Consider the following 15,548-nt stretch of genomic DNA (forward strand, 5'->3'; position numbering starts at 1 on the left):
AGGGCTGTTACCAATCAAATGAAATCAGTATCAACAATATTCATCTTTGCAATATTGAATATTGATATTTAAAATGATTTAAAACAAGAAAAGATACTTTATGTGAAATTAAAACCGCCAGTAGGTGACTGTTAATAAGCGAATTATTCAACCGATTCATTCAAACGGCTGATTCATTCAAGGAAAGAAGCATTTGACTATCTTAATCTATCCTAGTCAACTGATTCGTTCAAAAAGCTGATTCACTCAGTAAGGAAACACCCGCCGTGTGTGGCTTTGTTTTCAACTATTTTCGTTGGCGAAATAGAGCAAAAACAGGCAATATGGTGTCTAAAATGTAAGTCACTTAATATTATCTTCTTGTTTATTAAACTTGTATAAAATCAATATCACATTTGTTATCATGCTGATATTTGGAGAAAAACTGTACTCTTGTGATATTTATTACTAAATGATATAAATACTAAGACTAAATCACGCAGTGAAAGCGTGCCCGCACTAGTCTAATCTACAAGACTACATCACGTAGAGTATGCATGTACTCTCTGGGTGTGTGTGAGGGATAGGCTATACTCGATAATTTCAAATCGCACATTGTTAAAACAACAATTATGATATTATAGCTGGCGATATATATCGCACACCCCTAGCAGAGACTTAAAAAATATATAAAATGGTTATCAATTTAAAATATTATTAGGAAAACATTAGAGAAAATAAAATTTAAATAAATCTGGAATGTTAATTTATATGAAATACATTTCTAAATAAATGTCTAAATACCTCAAGTTTTTAAGTTCAAAGTCAGCGTAGCACCAGGGGACATCTGTTCAAACAAAGTAATGCAGTTAATTAATAATGAATTACTTAAAATATGTTCACCTTGTGTGATTGTGTTTAAAATTTTATTCAAGAAATTAAGACTGGGTTTATTTTGTGATACTGATTGGCTTACTGTGTTATCCTCTAAATGACGAGGACATGAAAATGCACTGCATTGTAAGATTGAGCAAGACAATACTTGAACAGGCCATCCCAGAATCCTGCAGTGAGTCAACCTGCTCAAACCCTCTGCTAAGACCAAACCATACTTCAGCTTGTACTCTCACCTCCCTCAGCAAACAGCTTGCTCCATCTCCTTTCTTTCTCACACAAATCCTCTCAAACTGTCCAAACTACAGGAAGCAGATGGTGTTCTCGGTTTTTAGTGGGTGCTTTTCTCTGTCATGTCTCTGCTTCCTCATTAAAGCGATGTGGTTTGATTTATGGTATCGCTGACTGTAAGACTGTCGAGTTTAAGAAAGGATTTTGGGTGATATGTCATGTTGTAAAAGAGGCAGGGCGCCATTTTGTTGCCCCTGTCTGGCATGTTTGGTGCTGAGGGTGGCTTGAGGTATATTGGGATGTCAAGATCGTAAATCACATGCAGTGTGCTTTGGTGGGGTGTAGGAGTTGTCTTAAGTAGCTGAGTGTGAACCATCCCAGCTATCTCCTCACATGCTGATAAGTCTTTATATATATGCACAGTTCTGCCAAGAAAGCATAATTGGAAATGGTGAGCATGCTGGTGTGCATGTTTAAAGGCACACATTCAGACACGCTCTCTCTCCCTGTCTCTCATATAAACTGTAAATTATGCCCAGGGATGTTAGTATGCACATGCTGAATGCCAGTTGCCCTTCTTGATAAGAGTGGTTTCACTTACATATTTCTTTTCCTTCAGGTTGATTTATCATCTGTTAATGATTCACATATTGTACGTCATGTTCTTGCATAGCCTGGACTTGCAGTATAAGGCCTGGTCTGTATTGCATAGTGTTAGTTCTCCCAATTTTTTTTTAATTCTGTCATAATTCACCCACATGTCATTCCAAACTTGTATAATATTATTCCTTCTGTGAAACACAAAAGAATATATTTTGAATAATGTGCGCAGACAAACCATTTTGGTTACCATTGATTTGCATTGTATGGAAAAAATGACATAAAGGTGAGAAAATGATGTCAGAATGAAAGTTTTAGGCGAATTAAATCCTTTAATCACAGCCTGTTTAACAAACTGCCATCAGGCGGTACAAGAGCATTCAATCCAGAAGAAGCAGATTGAAGAACAGCTTCTACCTGCAGGCCATCAGAACTGTTAACACACTTTAATGCAGATTTTACTCCTTCCTTGTTGCACTGTCTGTTCATGTACTATGACAGCAATTTTTCTACTATTTACTCCAGGTTTTTGCACTGCATACTTTGCACACAAACCTTAGGTATCAATTACAGATACTTCATGATCATTTTCCATTGTTTACAAAGAACATTTGCCCTTTAGAAAATACTCTGCACATACTACACATACTATTATTTAACATACAAAGCAAACATACATACATGCATACAGTACATACATTTTTATTGTGTACAAATTGTCACTGACCTTTCTCTATGTCAAACTTAATCTTAACTTAATTTAACTTAATCTGGCTGCAAACCACCTTGCCAGACAGGAAGGGGCAATTTGATTGACACCTAAAGCCTACCTCAACCACAGTTTTTGCTCTCACATGTGGTTTATTGATAACACAATTATAGACCACCATGGAAAAAGAGTTTATTTGTTTAAACATGTTATTCCACTTATGTGGCAAACATTGGAAAATCCAGTGAAAAATTCTTACAAAAGCTTGAACTGTGTCTTACTGCTGCATCCCGACTTTTAATCTCATTAGAACTGCATTTTTTTTCTTTTCTTTTTTTTTCTTGCCAGTTTTGTGAGCAGCATGCATCAGAAGGTCATCGAACAGACCGTGGGCGTGCCGTCTGAGACTATTTTCATCCTCAGACAACAGTTTTTCTACATTTTTTTGTGTTTTTGCTTGTGATTTAAATATTTTAATACCGAGGAAAGAGATTTGGCTTAATTCGTTTAGCTTTTTTTGGGGTTTGTAAATTTAATGAAGATTAACAGACTGAGGGGCTGAGACGCCCTGCTTTCCTCAAACTCAAATGTGAGTCTGCTTTCAAACATTAGGAGATCTGAAGGATGAAGAAAGGAGGGAGAAAGATCAGAGAGTCTGGTTTGTCTAGTCTAGTTTGAATCTCCTGTGCTATAGTCACATCCCTATCTTTTTTATTTTTTTTTGGTTCTGGTTTTCTCCATCTGTCGAGTTGTGCCCAAGTGTGCAATGTGCACAGAGAAACGTCTGGAGCAATAGTCCATGTGGCTTTAGTTTACAAAAAAACAAGAATTTCCTTAGAGCTGGTAAATAAAGGGCCAATTTCTGTCTTCTAATTAGCTTTAATGTAAAGTTGCTTATCAGTTATCTATTGGTACTGATAGTTTAAGTGCTCTGACAAAAAAAATAATCTTTGTGTTTGCCAGACTTCTTAATTTTCTATTCATTGGTGTGCAGGTCATAGGAGGCACCCAGCCGTGCATGTGTCCGCCTGGGCCTGTGTTTCTACAGGCTTTTTCTCTGGCTAGTCTCAGCCTCTGATGTCTGATCAAAGCCTTTTCCTGCTCTTCTCTCCTCTGACTGAGTAGGAGCCCCAGGAGTACAAGGCCCACCTGCCTAACAGACTAGAACAGAGAGAGAAGGAGTGATGGATCAAGGAAAACAATGACCAAAACTTAAAACAAAACAAAAAAAAGCACACATTTGCGTAGTCACAGTAAAAAAAGAAATGAACAAGTTGGGAGGGAGGATAAAGACACAGCTTCTGTAACGGTTAGTGTAATTAGACTGGTCAGTCTACAGTGGCGCCAATGTCAATCCCACACTCACCCTCATTTCACTCAACCCATAAAATCAAATTATCAGCACTGCACTGTCTGAAATGACATTTACCACACACACTGATAGCCATTATCCTGTCTGTGTACTGCACCATATCACAATAAATGAGCAGGCCTTTTCCCGCTGAATGCTTAGACCAGCAAGAATTTCTAGGCCAGATGGTTAGTCTAGAAGGTTAATGAAAATGGCCATGCTGTTCAAAACATATGTGATGACCCTAGTAGACAATAGAATGGTCTTTCTGGTTAAGCTGGTTGAAGAAGTTTTGGCACGCAATGGTTGTTAAGAAGCCTGGTGGGCACATCAGCATACAAAACATGTTGTGGCAAACTATGCTGTTTTTTTGATTCCTTGAGGCAAAAATATTAAAGGGGGAGCAAATTGACCACTGGTTTAAAAATGAACGGGATACATTTTAATTCTTAAAATGGCGTCTGTAAGAATGGATCTGAATATCAAAATCTGAATTTTGAACTTTCTTTTCATCAATGAATCCTGTAAAAATGCCCAATTGTTAATAAATGTTTCTTGAGCACCAAATCATGATATCAGAGTGATTTACATTTACATTTAGTCATTTAGCAGACTTTTTTTTTTCCAAAGCGACTTACAAATTAGGACTAAATTTCTGAAGGGTCATGTGACACTGAAGACTGGAGTAATGAGGCTGAAAATTCAGCTTTGCTATCACATAAATAAATACCATTTTTAAATATATTACAATATAGAACAGTTATTAGTAATTAGAATATTTCACAATATTACCGTCTTTACTGTATTTTTGATTAAAATAAATGCAGCCTTGGTTAGCATAAGATATTTCTTTCAAATGTGCCCAAATGGTAGATTAACATTCATCTAGATTAATAAATGCTGTAAAACATTTGTTGTTCATTGTTAGTTCATGATATCAAATACATTAATGTTGAGTACACAGAAAAGGGCTTCCTGCTCCAGGTTGTTACCAAGATGTCCGCTGAGTGGAATAACTTGCTTTGAAGGGACTTTTTTTCCATTGTAAAGTAATTGGATGTATTTTCTGTAAAAAGAAAAAAAATCAGCTGTTAGCTGAGAAGCTGCACACAAAACGCTCATGATGTGGAGTTTATAGGTTTACTTACCTGTGTGAAGTGCATCAGAGTGTGACTCAGTGAGTGTGCGTGTGTCAGCCGTACATTGGGGACACTAGTGTATGCTGGTAGGGTTCTCACACAGCTGCTGATCCATGAAAAGATTAAGTACCTTGGGACACCTGAGCACAGCCACTGCTCAGCATAAACAGGCTCGGATAAACTGAAACACACTCACCCTGTGCCTGTTCACACACATACGTAACACACACCATCTAAGTAAAGCTCTACTCTTATTTACTAATGCCCTTCTTCGCTCTGCTGCTCACAAACACACACACAGACTGTAGTTTTGTGTTCGGTATAGACTTTCTGCTTTGTGTTCTCTGCTTGTTTTCAGTGTAATGGTTTTGAGGTTTGTTTATCACTGGAGGTTGTTTCTGTTTGCTCCCTGGTGAGCAGTACTAATTCTCAAACAAACTCCTTTCCCAATTACCGCAGGATCCAGAGACGAGGCCTCACAGGCAGCTGCAACCGCTCTGATCCTGTTCACCAAACAGATTCACATTCACCCTCTTACTCCCAAGATACACAACCCAGGCCTGGACCTAGAAACAAAGCACTTTCACAGATTACTAAGACTCTGCACCCCCAGGAATGATTTCCAACTGCAATTGCATGCTATTTAAAGTTGTTGTCAAATGTAGTTTTCCTAATCTGACTGCGTTGTTTTTGCGGTTTTGTCCCTGCTGAAAAGACCAGCGTGAACTTCTATGGTTCTATGGCTTGTTAGCTGATGGACCAGCATATACATGCTTTTGACTGACAAAGCTTCAAGGTTTTCATCTTTCTGGTGAAGTTGATTGAGCTGGTTAACCCTTCAAGGATTTTGTAGTCAGTGGACCTGATTTCTGAGAAAAATACTGAAAAAAGGGCAATCTTTAACATCTTTATTTAAAAGTAAACACTGTTCAAGGTGTTTTTGAGATATTTGCATATTGCTGCACTTTGAAAGTTTAAAAAGCCTGCCGGAGACATTGGTGGATGAACAATTTTAGGATCCCTTTTGTAATTCCTGATAAACCAACAATGTACCATAGAGTAACAATAAGGTTTCGTTTGTTTACATTAGTTATTTAACATGAGCTAATCACATAGTACCACAACGTACAATTCTACTTCATCTATTAATCTTAGGTAATGCTATTTTCAACATTTACCAAAAAAAAATAAAAATAAAAAATAAAAAGTTGTAACACTTGCACTCTGAACTAACACAATGAAAAAAAAATTCTATGAAAATATATTGCTCATTTTGTTTTTGTTAGTTAATGCATTAATGTTAACAAAGGAGACCTTATTGTAAAATGTATGCTAACTTAAAAAAAAACAAAAAAAAACAGAATAAGAAACATAAACAGAATAGGAAATATTTAATTTTACATTCTGTAGTTATATACATGCATATATAAAATTAAAAGACATTAACATACAGACATTTAGATGACGTAATTTCTAATCAGGCACTGAATAGAGTACCCATACCAATACACTTTCTTCCAGCCAATACAATTGCTTTAGGGCCCTAGGCAGAACTGAATTGTTTGTGAAACTCTCACACCGGTGCCCTGTACTGGGCAGTGGGCACCATCCAAAACTCATTCTGTCACTAATTTTCTATCAATTTAAAATTATAAAATGTGCTTAGGCTCATTTAACTTTTTAAGTTTCCCCAGAGCACAAGCTGGAAATTGGAGTAGAATCAGCAGTCATCTTAGCTCCCAGCCTCTATGACCATGTTTAACTCCCTTGCCAGTTCCTGGCATGGATTTGGATGGCTAGGCTGACACTATCTCTCCAAGTATCTGCCATCATTGCAGCCTCACATCAAAGGAGACTGGACTGCCCATGCTCTATCTGCTCCTGTGGGAAAAGAGAGCGATATGGAACCCCTTCTGAGCAAGTGAGAGATCGCTGCACAGCTGCTGTGGACACATCCTCTCTGCTGAGCTGCCCAGGAGCTTGGAGCGTCCTGGACTCTGCTTGTATTTGATAGTGACTCACATGTAGATTAGCTCTGCTGAGGCATGCTGATGGGGGTCTGATGTAGTCTCAAACTCATCTTGTTGCCCTTTGTTACATGCTTAAAGATGTAAACGGGATCATTGCACAACTTTTACGCGCGATACTGTTGCCATGTGTGCGAGTAGCAGAAACAACCAGGAAGATCAGAATTAACGTTGAAAACGTTTTAATTGAAGAGGTTATAAATGTTGTTACAAAACACATTATAAATGAAAAGAAAACTAGATAATTCGAGAAACAAGAAAACAAGAGTGTCGCCAAATCAATAAAATAATCAAAACATAATTCCCATAACTATTTAACCCAAAACCTCTAAAACTACCTAGCAAAAGAAAAATGCAGAAACAAAACCGGAATCTTCAGCGTATGCACCGCCTTAAATAAACTAAGCTGACTAAATAAAAAGAAATACAATGGGTGGCGATCACTCTCCAACTAACTAGTCAAGTCAAGTAACCTTCACTTATATAGCGCTTTTAACAATATGGATTGTTTCAAAGCAGCTTTCCAGTGATAATAGGAAATTACTGTAACAGATTGTTTAGGCTTTACAACAGCTCTAGGATAAAGTTATTGTCCAGCTAAAGTTAGTTTTGATTGATTGATTCACTTCTGTTGCGAAGATCATTAGTTATTAATTTAGGGGCCGTTAACACAACCCCGTTCTAACAGGAAAACCCTAACATGCTCCGGCCGCCCCATCCGCACAAAACAGTGCCTGGTGTCTCGAGAACACACTCCCTGAAATAGGTTCGAAGGTGCAAACGATTATCCGTTATCTTTGCGCAAACCTCAAAAACGCAAACCCGCGAAAACGCAGATGTCGCGCACATGCGCATTACGTGTTTAGTCCAAAGGTATGTGCGTTTGAATATATATGTGCGCAGGCATGTAGTCCTTCTTTATGTGGCAGTTTGCTCTCTTAAGCGCAACACAATACCAATTATGGCACAAAATAGACTACGCCACCCCGGAAAATGGGCCGGGGACCCGTTTGTACATCAAGTGCAAAGCACACAGATACGCGGTGACTGGGTCAGATAACAGACAACAAGGAAACGTTTCAAATTGTTTATTAAATACAGATAAGAAAAGTACCAAAATACACAATACAAACACACATTAGAATAAATACGCCAACTATAACACTTATCCGTTTCAGAATTGGGGATTCAGTTCGTCCACCCAGTAAACACTGCAACTAGTGCTCTCACCACACAGCACCCAATCACCCCCTGTGAACACAGCAAGCGATAAGCACACCACCACACCAGAGGACGTGGGCGTTGAACTGGGACCCCAACTCTGGGTAAAAGAAAAGAGTACAAATTGAGACATAAGCAACCATACACACACACACACACACACACACACACAACGCACTTTCCACGTAATAGTCTTTTGGTTGAACCCTTATCACATGTGGACGGATGGAATCAGTTGTTTACAAAGAAGATAAAAGCAACCACTCACTGGCCAACGCTCATTAATAGCTTTCCAACACTGCGTCGCCTGATGATTACAGCATTTTAAAAATATACCATTCTCAGGATTTAGAAATACATGTAAGACATTCAAAAACAGACAATAACAATTTGACAAACGTAAATACTTTAAATGACAATGTTTCTGCTAAAAGAGCAAGTAGAAATGACAACCCAGTTATTCGCCGCTGTACTCCAGCCCAGAGATCAGCACTGAATTTGCTAGGTTTGGAAAGCGTCACTACGGCCGAAAATGCGCTATTGTTCCGGCCGTCTCAAGACAGATGAGGGATAAGAGAAAATGTTAGTCAGATGATCACAGCAAATGCGCTGTTCCAGTAATAGTCACTGAGAAATGGTTGAGGAGTTTCCGGCAAGGGGAGACACAATCCAATCGGTCGTCACTAAGCCCAGCTACCCCCACCAAGCCTGCTGCAACACCTTCCTCGTATCACTATCAAAAATACAACGCACAACGTTTGTAAATTTGAGTTTATGATCTCATTAACCAGACATTCAAATAGGTATGACTTACCGCTTGTTGGTGACTCGCACCACCCAGTGTACTCCGTAGAGTGCAAATTACCGGCTCGCCATGACGGGCGTTAAGCGACGCGTCTGATACTCCGCAGTCGCACTGTAAATTAAATGAGTCTTAACTTATCCTTCCCAACGCACATTAAAAATTAAGCAGCTACCAGTTAATCTTACCTCCCAATCCTAAACACTGCGCGCCCAAATGACGTCACGCCCAGAACCCAGAATGACGCGCTCTCTTAGACGCCATTCTCATCCCTTTTATATCCGCCAAACATACTGAACCCGCCCCTAATCGCTATCATGGTGGATCGCATCACCACATTTACAAATCAGAACAGAAACTAACAGAAAACAATGCTATCTACCGTGGTCGTTAAAGGTGGAATCCTATTTATAGAGGCCAACAATCAGTAGAAGACAAACTCAGGAAACACAAACGAAAATTAATCCTAAATGTTCTGTGGTTGGGCTAATGCATACAACACACCGTGTTCTAATTAAATTAACTGCATTTAATCCAGCCATCGGTCACAGCACACAATGCATTTAATATGAGTTTCTAATGATCTAGCTCTGAAACAATGCATTCCATCAGCAGCAATAATAACAAAACCCGAAGGAGTGTTAATCTCCGAACCATCGCATAAGCATTAGCATTAGCATTAGCATAAGCATTATCATTAGCATTAACATTAACATTAACATTAACATTAACATTAACATTAACATTAGCATTAACATTAACATTAACATTAACGTGATCTGGGTTTCGACAGACAGCTCAAGGCATGGGTGTTGGCTGAAATCTGGCGCTGATCTGCCTCGCTCCTTGTCAATGGGCCTTTTAAACCAGTCAGTGGAGTGGTGGAACGTCAGTTCTGATATGTAACGTCGTGACATCACATATCTGATGGGCAGCCAATGATCACATCCTAAGAATAACGAATAGAAACAAAAGAAAAAGAGAAAAATACACAAACACACGTGGAACGTAACCGCCTTTTTCCAACAAAATGGTGCTGGTTGTCGTGCTGGAGCCAGTGTTGTTATCGTTAACAAACTAAAACTACACGTTTTTGTTTTTTAATTGCAATAAAATAAAACACAAATATTAGATGAAAAACTTTAACTGAAAATTCTGAAATGTTGCCTTAGCAATTAACAGAAATATGTTTAGTTTGACTAACTACAGGTGAAACTCGAAAAATTTGAATATCGTGCAAAAGTTATAATTTTGATGATTATGGCTTACAGCTTATGAAAACCCCAAAATCAAAATCTCAGAAAATTAGAAATCAATAAAAAAAAGGATTTTAAATACAGAAATGTCGGCCCTCTGAAAGGTATAATCATGCATATGTATATAGTTATATATACTAAATATATTAGTTTCACCTTTTCATTTGAATTACTGAAATACACAAACTTTTGCACAACATTCTAATTTTTCTGATATAAACATCAGAGCTTTTGTGACTCATTTAAAGCGATCATTAAATTGACCACTAAACTGAATTCCCATTCATATTCCATTCCCGAAGGCCTGACTGCTCGTTGAATCTCTCTCACCTCTCCTCCTCAACCCTGTGGGTAGTTTCACATGATTGCAGCATCTGCTCAAGACACTTGTGGGTTGTGGGGTGTATCTCTCATAGTGAACCAAAATGAGCTATGCCTTAATCATCATTTAAACATTACTGTTGCAGACGATAGTTATCAGTTCTCTCTTCCTTTCTGATCCTCTGCCCCTTGCCCGCTTCTCGCTCATGCCATCACATTTATGTCACAGTGATTAGGGACAGATTAAAAAGTCATCAGAAAGCAGATGAGGGCTGTAACCAGTTCATCATGGAAGCTTCACCCACCCCATCTCCTGCTGGTGAATGAATGTGTGTTTATAGCTTCGCTGAGATTAACGCTGTAATTAGCATTCGATGCACTAAACAGGTTAAACCCTCTAACTGCCATGCTCACCGGCGCCTTGCTCACATCTGGAGGGCAAGAGAGAAGATATAAGGGTGAGATAAAGAAGTAGCGGACAATGCATTACACCCACAAAGTGTGATGGTTCATCTCCCTCTAAAATTGTAACGTAAGAATCTTGTTTCCCACAAATGAGACACATTTTCATTAGCAGCCTGTGTGCCCTGTCTCGTCTACATGACCAGACTGCAGGGGCGTAGCAACCATTGGAAATGAGGGGAGCAATTTTATAGATTACTAGGTCCCACTTTATATTAAGTGTCTTTAACATTTTATTAAATCATTTGATACAATGCACTTATTATGTACATATTGATTTGTACATTGTATTTAAATATAAAAAAATATATCTCTGTGATAATCATAGATAATCATCTGTGTCTTTGACCACGTCACAGCTGGCGCAGTTGAGCTGAGCCAAAGATGTGAGCAATAGAAAAAAAGTTATTTTTGTAGTTTCTTTCCAAAATCTTTTTATCCCATGAGTGTCTCTGTGAAAATAGGCATTTAAAACTGTATCATGTTTTCGATGTGAGGCTGATGAGATTTGAGTGTGAGCTTTAGAACATTTGGATTGTTCTTTTGCCCAGCCAGGTTGAACGATTTATGTGATTTGTGCATCATGCAGCTGTTGAATACACTTTATATTTTCCTGATATTTTAGAAACATTCAGAAGCCCATCTTTTTGTCTTTCTGTACTATTTTCTCTTCTCTCTTGTTATTGAGAGAGTGGAGAGTAGATTGCTTCTCTTGTGAAAAGACAAATCTGATTATCATTTTCAGAAAATCTTTAATCCAGGGGTTATGCAATTATAATTCTAAGAAGTCTGGTCCCTAAATGATGTCTGAACAATGATAACTTGCACTGTTTCAGGATACAGCATGTTGTATTGATGTGAAATAAAATAAGACATGTGCATTTGAGGAATATTAATTGCAGGAACATATAGCATTCCTTGATTCCCGTTCATTGCAGGAGTGATTTCAGCCGTAGGGAATCTAAAGAAATGCTCTTGGTTTGGTGTGATGTCACAGGTTCAAATCTGGCTTGAATGCTTTTTAAGTCTGTTATTTGCAGCTGAATGTCAATGCATGTATGTGAGCAACAGGGGCACGTTTGATGACATTTTATTTAATTCATTTGAATGGAGAATGGTCCACAGACGAGTGAATTGTACATCTAAGGCATCTAAATAGAGTCTAGAATCAGCCATGGATCATTGTGAATTTTTAGATTGGCAGCCACCTTAAAAGTAAGAAATCCTAAATGTTGATTCTCATTTTATTGCGAGCTCTGTCACATTCTCTTTTTGCCAGCAGACTCTCCTCTGTTAGCCTTTTTTTTTTTTTTAACGGGTGATTGCCCGGGGGTTCGAGATTTATCGTGCTCCATGTCAAAATTTCTTGCTTATTGTGACAACTAACCTATGCCACTCCCAAACCATACACGCATCACAGTAGCCTGACCAACATTTCTCTATTTACGGATATGAGGAGACGAGTGGCGTATTTTCGCAATTTCAATATCCATACTGCCTATGCTTATAAAAGGATAACCATATTGAATCAGGGTAATACAAAAAAGAAAATAGAAATAATGGAACCACACAGCGCTTGCATTCTCTGTGTTCATTATTTTACGATCTGTCTAACAGTCCTGTCTAATACGTTATTAGATAGAATTGTTATACATAGAAAGTAGACAGTAATGAAAAGTTATTAACATATGCCGTGTGGTTGATGTCCAGTGTTGCTAGTTGAGCAGAAATACATAATCATGTTTGACTTGGTCCCTTCAAAGTTGCTATGAATTTTCTCCTGAGCGTAAAGGTTAAGAGGCCCATCTATCACAGTTTTCCATGTTCGTAGAGTTAAGTTTCTGGAATCTATTAAATATATAGGCTAGGCTATAATCTTTTTTTTTAATGGCGGGTGCTGGTGTTTCGCGTGCGTTTGGCCAAACAGCGTACACTGTCACTGGTAGTTCCTATAGTGCTGGTTTAGACCCTACTCTGAAGTAGCAGCTAAATTCGTTCCTCCAAAAAGAGTTCCTAAAACTAAATTCGTTCCTAGTTCCTGCGGTGCGAACACGCCAAAATCCGGGTACTTCCGCCAATAGTTCTAGGAACTACGAAAAGGTATAGTCTTCTCTCGCTCTCCATGCCTCTCTTTTTCCTTGCATTCTCTGTCCATATCTGTCAGTCTGTTCCTCTCTGCCTTTTTTCTTCTGACACACATCACCATATTCAATCTCATTTTCATCTTTTGTCTGGCTGTCCTCACAAAATCACTTCTGTCCTGCCTCTTCAGCCACAGTGCTTGTGTGTGTGAGTGTTTATGTGTGAGCAGTGAGCACACTTTGCATTCGTTGTCTTTTTCGATTCCCTCACTAAGGCCGTGTGTCCACCAAAGCGTTTTTCACGCGGCTGGTGTGTTTTTTCAATTGTTTTCAATGGGAGCGCCGCGTATTTAAAACGCCATGAGCGTAGCGAGGCGCTGAGCGTTTTTTTCACGCTGAAGCGCTGAGCGTTCAGCGTTTTTTACAGGTCGCCGAGAGTTGAAGAATGTTCAACTTTGGGTAAAACGCAGCGCTCATCACTGTCACTTTTTACCCAACCATCCAATCACAGTGGAGGAGGGGCGGGACTAATACCACACCGACCAACCGCCACATTCTGCTTGTACAACGTCAACAGATGACAACAACAAGCATAATAACGGAACAAAATCATTTAAAACAAGAGCCAGAGAAAATACGTTACATTGTATCGACATTTTAATGTAGAATCAACACAGAAACAAAATATGTGTGAAATGAGATACTAGTAACACTTTCGCAGATATTCTGTATCATAACAAGCAAAGTGTCTCAACTGAAAAAAATGCTGCGCCAAAACGCTCTCAAGTGCCCACAGCTAGACGTTTTCAGCTGGCTAAAAACGCTTTGGTGGACACACGGCCTAAGGGCTTATTCCATGGTGTCTTTATATTTGCCGGAGAATGTCTTTAGTTCTCAGAGATTATGCTTTCAGAGCTCGGAAGACATAAAATATATTTCAGATGTTTCTCCTAAAATTCCTTAGTTGAAAAGAGACAAATGAGACAATTGTTGTGAGATGATGACACAATTTTGGATATGACAACTTAATCATTGCAGATGTTTGGACAGTGATAAATCTGATAACAGTCTGAGTCTGTTCTGAAACTTGAAGAGACGTGAGATTACTTGGGGCTTTTTTTTTTTTTTTCAGAAAACTCAAGCAAAAGTTACCATGGGTTATTCGTTTAATCACGTTGCTGTTTGGGAGGAACAGTTCGGATAATAAAGAGATCTCATTTATGATTTTTCTTAGATCTTTTCAAGCTGAACCTCTTTCCTGCAACATTTCCATACTGAACCCATGTTCAAAAGCAATGTTTGTTTTACATGTACTCAGATCAAACCATTTTAAGCCTACCGTTGATACCAGCGGGCAACACTTTAACATTTTAGTTTAACCCAGTGGTTCAGTAAACCTTTGATTAGTGTGTGTATCTGTAAATGAGGGACAGCTTAGCCGCTTCAATGGATGATTTAATTTACTGCCTAAATTTTGTGTTTGATGCCAAATTTGGTTTTCAGAGGAGCTTAAAGTTTGAATAATATTAACATTAATTATAATCAATAATAATGGCTGTGATTCACAGCTTAATCAAGAACCATTTGACCCCATTAATATAACATTTATATTTCATTTTCCTTCTTTAGGCCCAGATGTTTAAAACTTTTTCTAATATGTCCACCTGATCTAAAAATAAATTGAACCACACAATGTCATACTGTATAAATTAACTTTTAATTCTTTCTTAAACACTATACATGCATGTTTTGCATATTTTAATGTGATAAATGTAATAATTCTAATGATTTCTTTTCTTTTTCTTTTTTTTTTTTTTGCACTTTCCTCATTGACCATCACTGGACTACTGCTGCTCTTCATAAATGCAGGTAAGTCTCCCTGATTTCATTTACTGTAAAGCACAGTGCCACCTATTCAATAATATATATCTTGAGCAAAAAGATTTGACTTAAGATTTGATTTGCCTTGTGTGCAGTCAGAGCACGGAGCTGCTGGTAGAGATACAGTTTTTACCTTGAGATTAGTTGCTTCAGGTTGTTTTTGTGGGAAATGTGGTTTTCATAGTAACTTGTTTGAAAGAAACTTGTTTTCTGCCAGCATAGAACGTTGAAATGTTAAATATGTTCTTCCCCTTTCTGCAGTTTTCCTCTGCTGCCCTCTTAATGTGTTCGGGACTGCATAGCTGAGATGTTGGCTGACATTTTTTTTTTTTTCTTTCAGCTATAATTAGTTTTTATCACCTAACAAAATGGTAGCTATAGGGTCCTCGTGAATTCAGTGCTGTTGCAACAAAATACAGGACATATTTTGTTGGCATAATACTAATAGCTTGGTAAAGTCTGTTTTAGGGTGCACGGAGAAAGCATTTCAAACTAAAATTTTACATATGCGTCAAGTTGCATGTGTGCCCAAAACTCCAGTTACAGCCCCGTCCATTTGTTTGGGAATACTGTCTGTTCTCTGCTCAGATTGGC

The 15,548-nt window shown here is 38.3% G+C and overlaps 1 protein-coding gene and 1 long non-coding RNA gene across 3 annotated transcripts in view; one reads left to right on the forward strand and one right to left on the reverse strand.

Moving 5' to 3' along the window:
* nrg3a (neuregulin 3a) overlaps positions 1-15,548 on the forward strand; it is a 321,197-nt gene that overhangs the window by 100,078 nt on the left and 205,571 nt on the right. The window lies entirely within an intron of this gene.
* On the reverse strand, positions 8,004-9,214 carry LOC311069934. Its single transcript, XR_014603582.1, has 2 exons — positions 8,966-9,214; positions 8,004-8,884 (listed from the first exon to the last, which is right to left on the reverse strand). It is a non-coding gene; the product is annotated as an uncharacterized lncRNA (long non-coding RNA).

Source organism: Abramis brama, assembly GCF_963993115.1.
Source record: "Abramis brama genome assembly, chromosome: 19".
NCBI lineage: Eukaryota > Metazoa > Chordata > Actinopteri > Cypriniformes > Leuciscidae > Abramis > Abramis brama.